The sequence below is a fragment of the Aedes albopictus genome, chromosome 3 (assembly GCF_035046485.1).
Source record: "Aedes albopictus strain Foshan chromosome 3, AalbF5, whole genome shotgun sequence".
Taxonomy (NCBI): Eukaryota; Metazoa; Arthropoda; class Insecta; order Diptera; family Culicidae; genus Aedes; species Aedes albopictus.
This window is the reverse complement of record NC_085138.1, coordinates 246,707,486-246,721,915: the sequence shown is the minus strand read 5'-3', so window position 1 is coordinate 246,721,915 and position 14,430 is coordinate 246,707,486. Positions and strand designations below refer to the sequence as shown.

The window sequence follows — 14,430 nt, the reverse complement described above, 5'->3', positions numbered from 1 at the left end:
TTGCAAAATGATGATTTTTTCAGCACGAGTCGTACATTTATCCAACGAGGCTTGCCGAGTTGGATAAATACGACGAGTGCTGAAAAAATCGAGTTTTGCAACGAGTTGCATACAACTTTTTTTGTAATTACGAAAAATACACATTCAGTGTGATCCTTTCTCGGTACACAAACATGCATCAGGAGGAACCACGTGCGACCATCCCTCGACAGTGCAGTTTTTTTCGATCAGGTAGGCTATGGTATGGTGTAGCCCGTGAACGAGACCCCGTTGTCAAACAATAGTGTGTGAGGTTTGGCAAAAGTCGGAAAAGTAGCTTCAGCAGCTTCCTTTTCACCCGATTTGCAGTTCGGTTAGGAATAAAAATCAACTAAATTGGGTTTCCAGCTGGTCCATTGATGTATAGGCAAGTAGCTGAATCTACGAAAGACACGGAAGTTTGTTAAAAGTGTGAGCAGGCAAAGGTGCCGAAAAGTGCTACTTTTCAGCACTCTTAAGAGTGCCGAAAAGTAGTACTTTTCGGCACACTTGCTTCAGTAGTGAAAAGTAGGCCTTTTTTGCACACTTAAGGCAATTGAAAAGTGAAACTTTTTGCAACGTAATTACAAAAAATAATTTGACAGCATCTGTGCCCCAAGTTGAACTGAAATTATTGGAAAATATTCTTAGCAAACCTTGACTTTGAAAAGAAAAGTTTGTTGTCTGTCAACCGCGAAAATTTGCAATAAATTAAAAAGCTTATTAAATCTGGATTTTCTGTCTCTAATGAGTTCCCTCTCTGTTTAGCTACCAAGTGATGAATGCTTTTAGGACATAACCAGAGATTAAATCATGGGAAAATAGAAAGTCACCGAAAATCATAATGTTTCGCAAGCGTGATTCCATCGGATTACAAATTTACCTCATCAATCATTTATTTGACCTCAGGATCTAGCTAAAGCTAGGCATTTTACGCTAGCCCTAGAATCCCGTTAGAATCTGCAAGGACTCCTGTACACATTCTGGTAGAATGTCCGCCGAAACAGTAACGTATTATCGTCGAAATACCTATTTCTATCTCCCACTAGAAAGACATTTCAATTCCCTAGTCATTTTCCTCAAAAATGCTTTCTCCGGAATCCGGATTCTCTTATGCCACTTCCACCAGGCTTGCCGATATCGAGCCTCGCGTAACCTGGGGTGGTTCTTTCAAGGTGAACTTCTTTGGAATTGTCACTGAGACATCAGGAGAAACAGTGCCGTGCACAGAAAAGGCGGAAAGGGAGGGGTTTTTGGCGTTTTCGGTAAAAGTCGGAGGGGCGCCTAGTACATGAAACTGGGGTAAAGGGGGGAAAACTCGCCCCCGTACCTCCTTGCGGCTTGAAGAGAAGTACCCGTAGAGGGTAAAAGTTTAAGAAACGAATTAAAACACTCTACCTTATTATCCACGACGAAGCAGACATCATCATTGTTCAATGAGTTCCATACACTTTTTATATAGTCAATGAAAGAAATAAGTAAATCCTCTTGTTTCAGAGTCTTAAGGATGAATAGAATACAGCAATCAAGCTGGGGTCACCAAACAAAGGCAGTTGCCATCCGGGAACGTACTCCAGTTGGTGGGTCACGAAGGCAGTTAGGTCATCGAATCTCCCGCCTTGCAAATCAAGCGTGGTGACTGGTGAGCGTTCGTGAGCTGATCCAAAAACATGTTTAGAGAGGCTAGAACAAGGATTCTGACCACAAGTTGACTAGGAGTGCACACCGAACAGATGGGTGATAGATACGGAATTTTTCCTCGATAAGATGCACTTCTGTCCTTGCGTAAATGAAAGTCCCAACGCCTAGAAAAAAAGTAATATTATCAGTTCAGTTAATAACAAACTAAGCAGAAAATCCTTGCAAAACCATTTTCAGTTGATGACAGATAAACATTTTTTTTCCAGAGGTCAAGGTTTGCTAAGATTTCTTTCAACAATTTCAGTTCAATGGATTGGGCACAGACATTGTCAAATTTATTTATAGCATTTGCCATTATGGCGAGCGTGGAAAGCTGGATATCATGTATTTTGCAGTATTCTTTAAACTCTTTTCTGATAAATTGCTGGATAGTGCAGGGTGATCGTTTTAGGGTATCCCAACCGGGTGAATATCTTGTTGAGTCTGTTGACGGTTTCGCGTGAGCCGATCTATGCCATTACTTCAACCTCCTTATCTGCTAAAATACCCACGTAACCAATAAGCATTTAAATAAGCTGTATTTCAGCTATAAAACTGCATTATATCTGCTTGCTGCTGTATCATAGCAGTTCGACTGCTGAATTGCTCTGAATAAGCAATTCAAATGCTGCTTAAAATCTGACAGCTGTTGTGTAGCATTTCAAATGCACGATATTTTTTGGTTAATAAGCATCCTAACTGCTTCTTTATTGCCATAAAACTGCTAAGAGAGATGAGCGATGCTAAAACTGTTACATATTTCAACTTTTCAATTCATGTACCACGACTATAGGATCCGTTACCATTCAGATGTCCTATCATTTACTGGTAGCAACAAAGTAAATCAATGAGAGAACAAATATTTTCCAAATAAATCACATGGAATAAGAAACCAATTATGCCATCGTGTATTATGTGGATGGTTTAATTATCAGCACTTGTCCGAGCCGTTGTCCGGGTACAGTAAAATAGCTGCCGGTGTGGTACTCAAGCCTTTAATAGATCAAAAAATCAACGCACATTATCTGATCGTTTATAGCTCATCCTGTAGCACGGCTCAGCATCATCATCTGCCAGAGGATTGTGGGATCGAATCCCAATTTCAGCGGGAACAACAAAAAACAACGGCAAAAATAAACAACAGCCCCAATGTCGCACAGGGGAGTGTGAGTAAAAATAGAAAGGAAAGAATATGAAGCGACTGAAATGCGCAGGGGAAATATTTTTGATAATGATCGATTTTTTGGGGATAAGAAAGATAAGCATTTAATCAGCCGTATATTGGGCCAAAACCTGCTTTTAACTAGCACTTATGGCGCATATACGGCATATTAGCATTTAATGACCTGCAGTAAAGGCGCATATAGTGCTAAATAAATGCAATTTTTACTGCTTATTGGTTACCTGGGTAGTCTACTATTACTAGCAAGTATTCTCCTGACGGCAGTGGTCCCATGAAATCCATCGATCCATGGTTTTGTAGGAAGTTCTCTTCGGTTCATTGGAAGTAGTTTGCTTAGACCGTGGTACCATGACTAAGCTGAACGGACTTTTCCGCCAACGAAGCCAGGTCGAGCAGAAGGTGGTTCGTATCCAGTTCACCTTGCGAGACCAAAGACACCTGAGTCTGGCTCAGCTCAATGTCATTACCAGCAAACTTGCAGCAGCCTACGAAGAATTCAGCAGGTTACACAGCGAGATCATGGCCCTAATTCCCGACGACGCAGAGGACGAAGAAGAAGAGATCTACACTGCTTTCGAGGATCGTCACGATGCTGCATCCACCGTAGTCCAGGAGATGATTATAGCACTCAACCGCAACACTCCTCCAGCCGTCGCCACACCTCACGTAGTGGTCCAGCAGCAACCCCTGAAAGTTTCGATTCCCACATTCGACGGGACTTACTCCAGCTGGCCTAAGTTCAAGGCAATTTTCCAAGACCTAATGGAAAATTCTGCCGACTCTGACGCAATAAAACTGTGCCATCTGGACAAGGCCCTAGTTGGAGCTGCTGCTGGCTCCCTCGACGCCAAAATCATCAACGAGGGCAACTACGAGCAAGCTTGGAGAGTGTTAAGCGACCGCTATGAAAATCAGCGGCTCATCGTCGAAAGTCACCTAAGAGGCCTGCTCAACCTGAAGAAGATGTCCAGCGAATCATCCAAGGAGCTGCGCTGTTTGCTCGACGAGGCAACCGGACATGTGGAGAGCCTGCGATATCTCAAGCAAGAACTCACCGGCGTGTCTGAGCATCTAGTCGTGTACCTCATCACCGCTGCTCTCGACAAGGCTACTCGAAAGGCTTGGGAATCTACAGTTAAAAGCACCGAACTGCCGAATTACACTCCAACTATCGCATTTCTGAAGTCTCGCTGCCAAGTCCTGGAGAATTTCGAGTTGTCACAGGTTCCAGCTTCGCCAGTTCTCAAACCGAAGCCCACGCAGTCGTCTCTCAAGCTGCCGCCCCAGAAGAGCAACGCAGCCGTGTGTTCAAATCCAAGTGACACTTCCTGTGAATTTTGCTCCGACCACCACTTCAACTACCAGTGCTCGGCATTGAAGCAGTTGACCGCAGCTCAAAGAGCAGAGAAGATTCGATCCATCGGTCTTTGCTTCAATTGCCTCCGTAAGGGCCACCAGTCGAAACACTGCCCTTCAGCCAAAACCTGCCGGAAATGTAGCAAGAAGCACCATACCTTGTTGCATGCTGATTCCAACCTAGAAAACACTGGGTCTGGTACGTTTGGCATAAGGCCGTTTGGCATAATGCCATTTGGCATAAGGACGTTTGGCATAAAGGACACTTGGCATAAAGAACATTTGGCATAAAGGACGTTTGGCATAATGGACATTTGGCATAAAGTACGTTTGGCATAAAATGATTTCAGTAAAAAATGAACTACATACTTAACGTAAAAGAAGGATAAGTATACAAAAGAAGGATAATACATTATAATGCATTAGTTTTTATGGATATAATATGCAGACAAGGATGATTTGCTGGAAAGAACCATTACCGGAATCTAAATTGCTTGTATCGATGAAGAACAGCCTATATACAAAAGAAGGAACATTCCCCTTCCGAAAAAAATTCAAATTCATGGAAGCAACAAGTTTGCCTTCTTTCCCTTGAAGGCTGTTCTTTAATTTTTCTCCAGAGGGAAAATATATTTTACATATTCTTTATGCCAAACGTCCTTTATGCCAAACGTCCCTTATGCCAAATGTCCTTTATGCCAAACGTCCTTTATGCCAAATGTCCTTATGCCAAACGTCCTTATGCCAAATGTCCTTATGCCAAACGTACCAGACCCGAAAACACTCAGGACCTCCAAGACAACGTTTTCGATCCGAAGTCAGTACACGACATGAGTGCTTCTGCTCCCACCTCTCCAACTCTGAAGACAAGTCCATCGGTGTCGACGATCTGTTCATGCAGTAAAGCAGCACTTCGAGCAGCACAGGAAACCAAAACTGTTCTGTTATCCACTGCCGTGGTCCACGCTATTCACAAGAATGGCAATCCATATCCATGCCGAGTATTGCTGGATAGTGGATCGCAGGTAAACTTCTTAACCGAAACCATGGCCAATCTCCTGCCTGAGATTACCAAAAACGAAAGCCGACGTCCCTATCACTGGAATCAATGCTTGTCGAAGCATCGCTCGTGAGAAGGTTTCAGTCACTTTCCGCTCCAGGCTCACCGAGTTTCAAGCCACTATTGAATGCTTGATGACTCCCAAGGTGACACCGTTCGTACCCTCTACAAGGCTGGACGTCAGTGACTGGGATGTACCAGACACCATTCAGCTTGCGGATCCAAGATTTCATACTCCCGACAAGATCGATCTACTCATCGGAGGAGAACTGTTCTTTGACATCCTCAAGCATCACCGCATCGATTTGGGCGACAACCTACCCATTCTTCGTGCTACCAGCCTCGGATGGATAGTGACGGGAACTATCACTGCTGCAGCAACACCTGAGTCGTCAGTTCGTCACTCAAACATTGCAATTGTAGAAAATGTTGAAGTGCTTGAGCATGATCCGTCAATTTCCAGTAATTTACCAACGAACAAAATCTACGACGACCAGTCTGTGTCGACGCATTCTCGAAATTCAACAGATCGATTTGACTTTCGACATCCTTTCAAACGGACTGCGGATCAACTTGATAACCGGCGTGGTCCAGCACTGTCAGGATCCATAATGTTGGAGAACCGATTCAATCGCGATCCAAGTTTGCGGGACAGATGCTTCAATCGTCTTCCTGAATGTTATTCCTGTGAGTGTCGTCGCCGCCTCGATAAAGCTTACAACTTACAACATCAAGCCGCGTTCTGCATGCCCCACCATGCAGTTCTATCTCCAACATGCTCCAGCTACAATCGAGAATCCTTCGATACAGGTGTGAAGTCGCAGTCTGCTATACAGCCCTTGAACGAAGTTTTGATGCTCGCCAACGAAGACGAAGAATCTGATTTCCAGGTTACGACCCAGGAAGACTTTGAAGTCGATCACGCATCTCCTGAAGCTGAACCTGAGGAAAATCTCATTACCCACAAACCCCGATTGCGATCCGTGAATGCCAGGAACAAACATGGAATTCGGCTTCATACGAATCTTCACAGCATACGTCACCAGAGCAAAAAGAGAAACATCTGCCACTCTACGAAGACAACGTGAAGAAAATGTTCAAGGTTCATGCTGAGTATGGCGATCCCAAAGACGATCGTTTTCCTATCACCAACACAACGACCCAATCGTCAGTCTATGCGTACTCTGAGGTTCAGCGCCCCTCTGTTCTACTCGAAGCATTTTCTTCAGTTGTCATTGTGGTTGAGCCCTCCAGCAAACATTTTTGGAAAATTATGCCTAATAGTGATGAGCCACTAGACTATGAACAACAAAGGTGGATAGATCTCCAAAGCGTCGGACCTTCATTGAAGCTTGTCAAAGTGCCCAGGAGTGTTATGTTTCCCAATTCGATGGTGTGCGAATTACAAGAACCAGATGGCATCGCAGTCACCGCCTACGGATCAAGTTTCAATCTACTGGACACATATGTACCTTCTGAGTTGCGCCTTCAAAACCTCAAGACGCCCAAGATTGATCATCGGGATGGATACCCATTTCAACGAAACAATTTCATCGCACCCAACTGCAAGAAGAAAACCCCAACGGACCAATCCTTCAACAAAATGGAATACCTGTTGCTACCTCATCCGGCTAACAGAGAAATTCCGATCGATCGCAGCACCAACCACGAAAGTTCTGGATACACACTTACCAGAAAACCACCGAATTGGCCAGAATGTTCTAGAAGTACCCAAAATAAATATATAAGGCGCAGCGCAACTGGTAGTGAGTCAGTTTTATTCCAACCGCGGATATAATCGTATCGAACAAGTGTAAAAGGAAAATAAAGAGAAAGTGTCAAGTAAAGTAAAGTAGTGTTTCAATCCTAGTACCAAGTGAAACAAGTGTTCAAGTGCTCTCCAGTAAGGAAATCGTCCCGCACGTTCAAGAACTCTTTCCATTCCAACGGTTTCCTTACATCTCAAGTTGCAAATCATACAGTCCACTGCCAAGAAGGGAGTCGCCCACCACGTCTACGAAGTTTATCCCATTCCAACGATTTCTCTTCTTCAATTCCACCAGCCAGTGTGGAACAGTCTGTTTCTAGCTCAAATTCCCGACCAATTAGACTTTTAAATACAGGAAAAAATCTGAGAAAAAAAAGATTGAAATAATAATCTAAGAAAAATATATTCTATAGAATATGTCAGAGGTTCCCAAACTTTTTGCTGCTGCGGCGCCCTTCGAAATTTTCAAAAATGTCGCGGCGCACCTTAAACGATTTACAAAGAATTTTCAACACTCAGTTCAAAATGTTGCTTGCCATATCTTAAAAACTTTAATGTTTTGTTTTCTTAGAATTTAAAATATAGGTTCCGTAAACCACAATCAAATTGATTTCCGGGTTGAAATTGACCAAACGTTTTTCCGTTAGATTGAGCATACTCCGTGGCATACTTTTAATAGTTTCCTTTTAAGTATCGTGCTGTTACAATAAAATACTGAACAATATTTGCAAGGAAAAAAGTGAAAGTATGCTAAACAGAAAATCTGTTTACACATTTTAAAACGTCCTTCTTGAAGAAAACCTGCTTGCAGATTCACGATTCACGAAGAGTTGAACCAGCCTAGGGCTGAAAATCTCTATTATAGACTGTTTCAGAAATTATAAATACACTAACGATTAACTGCCATTTCAATTTGAGCACAATATCCATAAAAGTTTCTTCTAGCTCTCATAGTAAACATGCTAACGAAGCAAATAATACTAATTTGGTTGATGTTTCTGGTAAAAGTTAAAAAATAGGGCTCTGTAAACTAGATGATTAAAATTTGAAGTTGCACAAAGTGGTAAAAAAATGTAGCATAGTCGAAAAGAAAAAAATCTAACAGATAAAATATTTAATTTCCAAACACAATAAAAATTACTGTATCGATAATAAAAGATATTTCTCGATTGGTAAGAGTAATTTTTGCTGGAATATTTAATCAAGGACCACCATTACGGGCCTTCTCAATACAAAATTTTTTGTTTCAAATTTCTCAACAGCACCAGTAGCAACAAACGTTAAGCAAACGAATGTCTTAATTACTGCTTACTGCATTCGTTTTTATGATATGACAAGCTTTGCCATTTGAAGGATCGAATGAGCAGAAAAAATAAATTTGTTTATATTAAATGCGTTCAGGAAAGCTAAGAAATTGTGTGGTAGTTCTTATGTTCCGTAGAAAACTTTAAAAAATAAGAACTGTGATCTCTGAAAAAATGCTGTGGAAATGCATTTATCGATTTTTCCCAAATTTTGATCAAGGCATTATTTAGACAACTTGTTGAGAAAGCGAATGTGATAAAAATATAGATAATTTTTGGTACTTTGTGATAAATAATGTTGAAATCATTAAAAAACACCTTTGTGCAAATGCAAATTTGAAAAATTAATTTATTTGTTGGAGAACTCGACTGTTCTTTAAAATATCAAGACAATTTAATGGAAACATGGAAATATGGAGTACAATATGCTATACTCTGAAAAAAGTTAGTAAAAATCATTAGAACTGTTCATTTAATGTAATAAACAAAGTGTATTTATAATTTCTGAAACAGTCTATAATTAATAATAATGATAATAGAGATTTACAAAACATTACAAATAAATTATTTTTTCGCGAGAATTACAATGCTAATAAATAAATATGTTGAAATAATAGATTCTATAGCTTTCAGAAAAAAAAGATATAACGACAGTGATGTAAATGAAAATTTCGTCCCGAACAGTTAGAGATATATGAAGACCGGGAGTACAGTCTTGTTAGCGATCACAGTCTGACACCTTTTCGTCGATATTCGGCAGCCTTTGTCTACAACATTCGCAACACAAGCGATCAAACTACTGTACGGAACAAAAATGTCGAATGAATGCGCTTGACCACGATTGCGTCTTCGGGAGATGGTTCGGTTTTTGTTATTCCTGTCTTTCCCATGAAGAGAGCTGTTTTGGATAAATGTAATGTGTCGTAATCGATTTATCACACACGAATAAACTAATATTATTGCTGACTGCACCACAAATTGGACTGACACAATAGTGTGTGCACACATTCAAAGTGTGATTGCAGCGCAGGGACACGTCGGATCGAGTTGAGGTCTTCGGTGCACTTATTCCTTATAAATGGAGGAATAAGTGCACCTAAGACGTCGAAACGATCCGAGGCAAATGTGCACTTTTATCACACTTTTTAGGCGTATCAAAAAAAGTGTGATAGTCCAATTTGGGATGTAGTCTGCAATATACCAATCTTAATCAAAATTGGCTGAAATCTTGCGAAAAGCTGCAATTAGACAAATGTCGTCGTGTCAGACGACGTTGATTTGATCCACTTTTTTGTTTATTGATCTTCGTTCTGCCGCTCGTATTGTGTGTAAGAGGTAGCGGTCGCGCTCGAATGAAATAAAGCAAGCTGACACCCGGTCTTTTGGAAAATTTGGAAAAAAAAATCCTTTGTGTAACTTATTTTTGAAGTTTTTCTCAAAAAAAAACAAGATTTTAGAATAAAAAAAATCAAGAAAAAAAAAGTCATTCTACGTTTTGAATGTTTAGAGTTTGTTTTTCTTGTTTTGGCTCAAAAACCTGCGGCGCACCTGAGATGTTCACGGCGCACCAGGGCGCCGCGGCGCACAGTTTGAGAAGCACTGGAATATGTGATAGATTGCTGGTAGAGATGAACCAGCCAAGAGCTGAAAGTCTCTTTAATAAAGACAAATCAAGCAATCAATAGAGTGCTGTGATCATTCATTGAGATATTCGTTCATGAACAGATATTAGGCGGAATTTATATTTCAATGCAGAAGGAAGTTTTTGAAATATTTTTATTTAGGTTTCTGTTAAAAATCCCAAAATACAACACCTGAAGCAAGTGTTGTTTTGAACCTAAAGAAACATTTCAAGGAAATTTGCAATTATTCGTTGGAATTGAACTTAAACGTTTCCGTGTGAGAATACTAAGAAAAAAAAAGGTCTAAAAAATAACTGAAATTTGGATTATGTATTACAAAACAGATAAGAAGTCAAGCCTAACTTTACCAAACACTGTATCTAACAAAATCCACGAGCGGAGAAAATCAAAGGGAAAGTTCGCTGTTACTATAGACTATAGTAACTCATGCATTGAGCATTTCAGAAACGTGAAAAATCCGGGTATTTTTTCACAAATCATCCCTAAAGGTGAGTGATACAAGTAGTCCTGAGGGTGAAACTTCAGAGAATACAAATATGGCTGCCACAATGGCCGACTTGGACCCCTACTCACGTTTTCAAGAGCACCAATCTTAAAAAATCGTAAACAAAAGCGCTCGATTTGGAAAAGCTGCCTCTTTTTGCAAGTGAACAAAGCCAGTATAAACAAGTGCGGCTTGGTTCGATGCTTCGTTCATCAGATTTGTGCCTCTAATGTTTGTATGCAAAATTACAATGGGTTTCCTTGATGTTTCGAAACATCACCTTAACGAAATTCAGCGCCTCATGTGAAAATCTCTATTTTGTTTACATATGTTACATATGGTGTTTGGTAAAGTTAGGCTTGAATTTGCTTCCTTTTTCGGCTCATTTATGAAAAAAAAACTAGATCAGTTATAGACAAATGTATTAAAATGAAATAAATAAAAAGTAATATTAAACGTGGATAAATTAAAAAGATGTTGCACAAATCAACTCTTAGATAAACTTAGGACGTATCAATTAAATACGTCGCGCTGAAATTCGGGATTTTCCTTTCTCCTTTCGTACTAAGCTTCCTATGCTTATTGCATTGCTTGTCACATTACGTAGTTTATAGATCCCCCTTTGGCTAGATTTAAATATGTACACAGAGAAAAAATTCTACTCAGTGGCTGAGTAGGTCTTACTCAAAAATCGAAAAATCCTTTGTTTTCTTACTCAGTTTCCGTTAAAAGTGGGACAACCCATGGCCACTGGGTTGTCCCACTTTTAGCCGAAACTGAGTAAGAAAACAAAGGATTTTTCGATTTCTGAGTAAGGCCAACTCAGTGATTGAGTAGATTTTTTTCTCGGTGTAGGTTCCATAAAATACTGTTTTTACTGTTTTCATACTGAAATCGATTAAATGGTGAAATTATAATTAAAAATCCGATCATGGAAATCATAATTAGGATCAAAATTAGGAAATTAAAAAAAATACGATTGCGAATAAAACACACTGCTTAATCAAACAGTCTCTTCTATACATTATCGTTCAACTTTGGAGTTGGGCGTGTATCAAATGAGTATGCAGCTTCACAGATGTGGGAAGCCCTACTTACAAGGAAGAAAAATTCCCGATTTCCTCACATGCAGTCTGCCTCTCTCTAGCGCTGCTCTTTCGAGTGTAATTGATGTATGCGCGTGGTGTTTGAGTTCTAATTTATAGTCTCTTACGCACCATGATGCCATCATACTTCAGATGAAGTGTTTTTTAGATAAATGGATTGTAGAACAGGCAGTGCTTCGAGTGGGGTTATGCGCACTGTTGTGGGGTTCTTCTTTTACTTAGGTATGCGTCTAATGCGATCGAAAAGAGGGCTGCGTCTCTATTTTTGTTGCCAAAGCGAGATGACTGACGTTCGCGTCATTTTATAAAGGTATATTTTATTGTGTCGTTCGACAATGTGTTTAAAGTACGATGAACGCACTAATAAATTGATGTGGTCTTTGCATTTCGTTCATTTCTTTATCCAGATCATAAAGTGAGTCTTCCCCCTTCAGAAGCCGTACGGACATTCATTCATTCAATAATTATTCTACAATGTTGGAAAAATATTACAATGCGTATTTTTTTTTGTAATTGTTTAATAATTACGGTCTAACAAAAATCAAATTCTGTTCTGCCCAGCTCTAAATTTTACTTTTTCTGATTGCTCCCGACTAGAAATAAATCTAGACATAGGGGAATCAACGTATTTTGGACACAGCGTTACGCCAATATAGACTGTTTCAGAAATTATAAATACACTAACGATTAACTGCCATTTCAATTTGAGCACAATATCCAAAAAAGTTTCTTCTAGCTAATATAGTAAACATGCTAACGAAGCAATAATACCATTTTTTTTTATGTTTCTGGTGAAAGTTAAAAAATAGGTCTCTGTAAACTAGATGATTAAAATTTGAAATTGCACAAAGTGGTCAAAGAATGTAGCATAGTAGAAAAGAAAAAAATCTCACAGATAAAATATTTAATTTCCAAACACAATAAAAATTGCTGTATCGATAATAAAAGATATTTCTCGATTGGTAAGAGTTATTTTTACTGGAATATTTGATCAAGAACCACCATTACGGGCCATCTCAATACAATTTTTTTTGTTTCAAATTTCTCAACAACACCAGTAGCAACACACGTTAAGCAAACGAATGTCTTAATTACTGCTTATTGCATTTGTTTTTATGGTATTTCAAGCTTTGCCATCTGAAGGATCGAATGAGCTGAAAAAATAAGTTTGTTTAGATAAAATGCGTTCAGGAAAGCTAAGAAACTGTGTGGTAGTTCTTATGTTCTGTAGAAAACCTTAAAAAATAAGAAACTCGATCTCCGAAAAAATGTTGTGGAAAAACCTTTATCGATGTTTCCCAAATTTTGATCAAAGCATTCCTTAGACAACTTGTTAAGAAAGCGAATGTGATAAAATTAAGTTATTTGTTTGATAACTCGACTGTTCTTTAAAATAACGAGTTAATTGAAAGGAAATATAAAAATATGGAGCACAATATGCTATACTCTGAAAAGTTGGTAAAATTCATTAGAACAGTTTATTTAATTTAATAAACAAAATGTATTTATAATTTCTGAAACAGTCTATATATTTTGGACACTTTCATTTGTTTTTGCCGAAAGTGTCCAAAAAATATTGGCTCATTGCGGTGTCCAAAATATGTTGGTTCCCCCAAATCTGGCCTTCCTCGTTCTGGGACCGTATTACTGTTTTATGTCTGCATTCGTCTTGCTTACTGCCGTATCAACTGCTAAACGGCCCTATAATAACAATTTAAACGCTACTTAAAATCTCGTAGAAACAATATTTGTTTTCAATTTTGATTTTTGTTTTCTCAAATAAGTAGTCAATCATTTCAACCTGTGGATTTAAAAATTGGCGCGCCACTTCTGACAAAATAGTTGCAACATTCACACAGCACTGCTCCTACCCACAGGTGCTCGCTTCCGATCGACCAAAAACAATCTCGGAAATCGTCACGCAACTTCTATGTTGGGTTGGCTGTCGTTTTTTTTTTTCGATGCACATTCTATTTCGTTTAGCTTTACACCACCATCGGATCGGAACTAAGATTCAGTGTTTCGGCAATTTTTGAACAGTGAACATCGTGCAATCGCGTGAAATCCCTAGCGCCACCCGTAGCTGCGTGAGTGGAATTTGTTTTTTTTTTAGTGTGAGAAGTGCGTTTTATTAGGTTGGTTGCAACTCGTTGAGCAATTACATCTGCGTGTTTTGGATGCTGAAACAGATCGTTTCGTAGTTTGCTATCGAATGACATCGTGTTTTTGTATTTCGTGCTGCGATACTGATATTATGCAACTATCTAATTTAAGATATATGTAAGTTATTCAAATTTCACTGTAATTTCGATTATGATTTACATTAATTGAAGAAACGTCTCGAAAATTTCTTCAGTTGGTAACATAAGCTGAAATCAATACACGTTGTAGAAACTGTGTCACTGCGCTAAACTTTCGCTGTTTTTGCAAAGATATAAAATAGGATGGGTGAGTGCTAAATCAGTTTGCTTTCAACATTATAAGGTGGTATCGATCTAACAAGCTCCGTGTGGAATGCGAGCATAAGAATACAAACACCGTTTGCTCGTAGATGATCCGTTCACGTGTTTGCTTGGAAAAAAGTAAACATTCATCAGCAAAGTATCTGTTTCGTGACAATGTCAATTCCGTTGTTTGGAATTCTGATAGGGTCCGTTAATCTATAGTGGGCCAATAACCTATTAATACTGCACTGAACTGAAATTGAACTAACTAAGTTGATTAGTTGACTCGTTACAATTTCAACTTCGATTTTCTCCCTTAATGGATTTTGTTAGGGAATGTTTATAAACTACGTAAACTCTAAGGGGGAGGGGGGCTTTGCCGAA

The 14,430-nt window shown here is 39.2% G+C and overlaps 2 protein-coding genes across 5 annotated transcripts in view; one reads left to right on the top strand and one right to left on the bottom strand.

The window, feature by feature from the left end:
• Nucleotides 1–14,430, bottom strand: part of LOC134291769 (uncharacterized) — a 582,206-nt gene that overhangs the window by 198,907 nt on the left and 368,869 nt on the right. The gene's annotated exons all lie outside the window — the stretch shown is intronic.
• Nucleotides 1–14,430, top strand: part of LOC134291765 (kinesin-related protein 3-like) — a 33,854-nt gene that overhangs the window by 9,268 nt on the left and 10,156 nt on the right. Inside the window, exon 1 of one of the 4 annotated variants that reach the window (XM_062859920.1) lies at nt 13,380–13,689. The exons of 1 other annotated variant lie outside the window; for it this stretch is intronic. The gene's annotated coding sequence lies outside the window, so the exon portion shown is untranslated. 2 more of the 4 variants (XM_062859919.1, XM_062859921.1) reach the window with 2 other exon arrangements.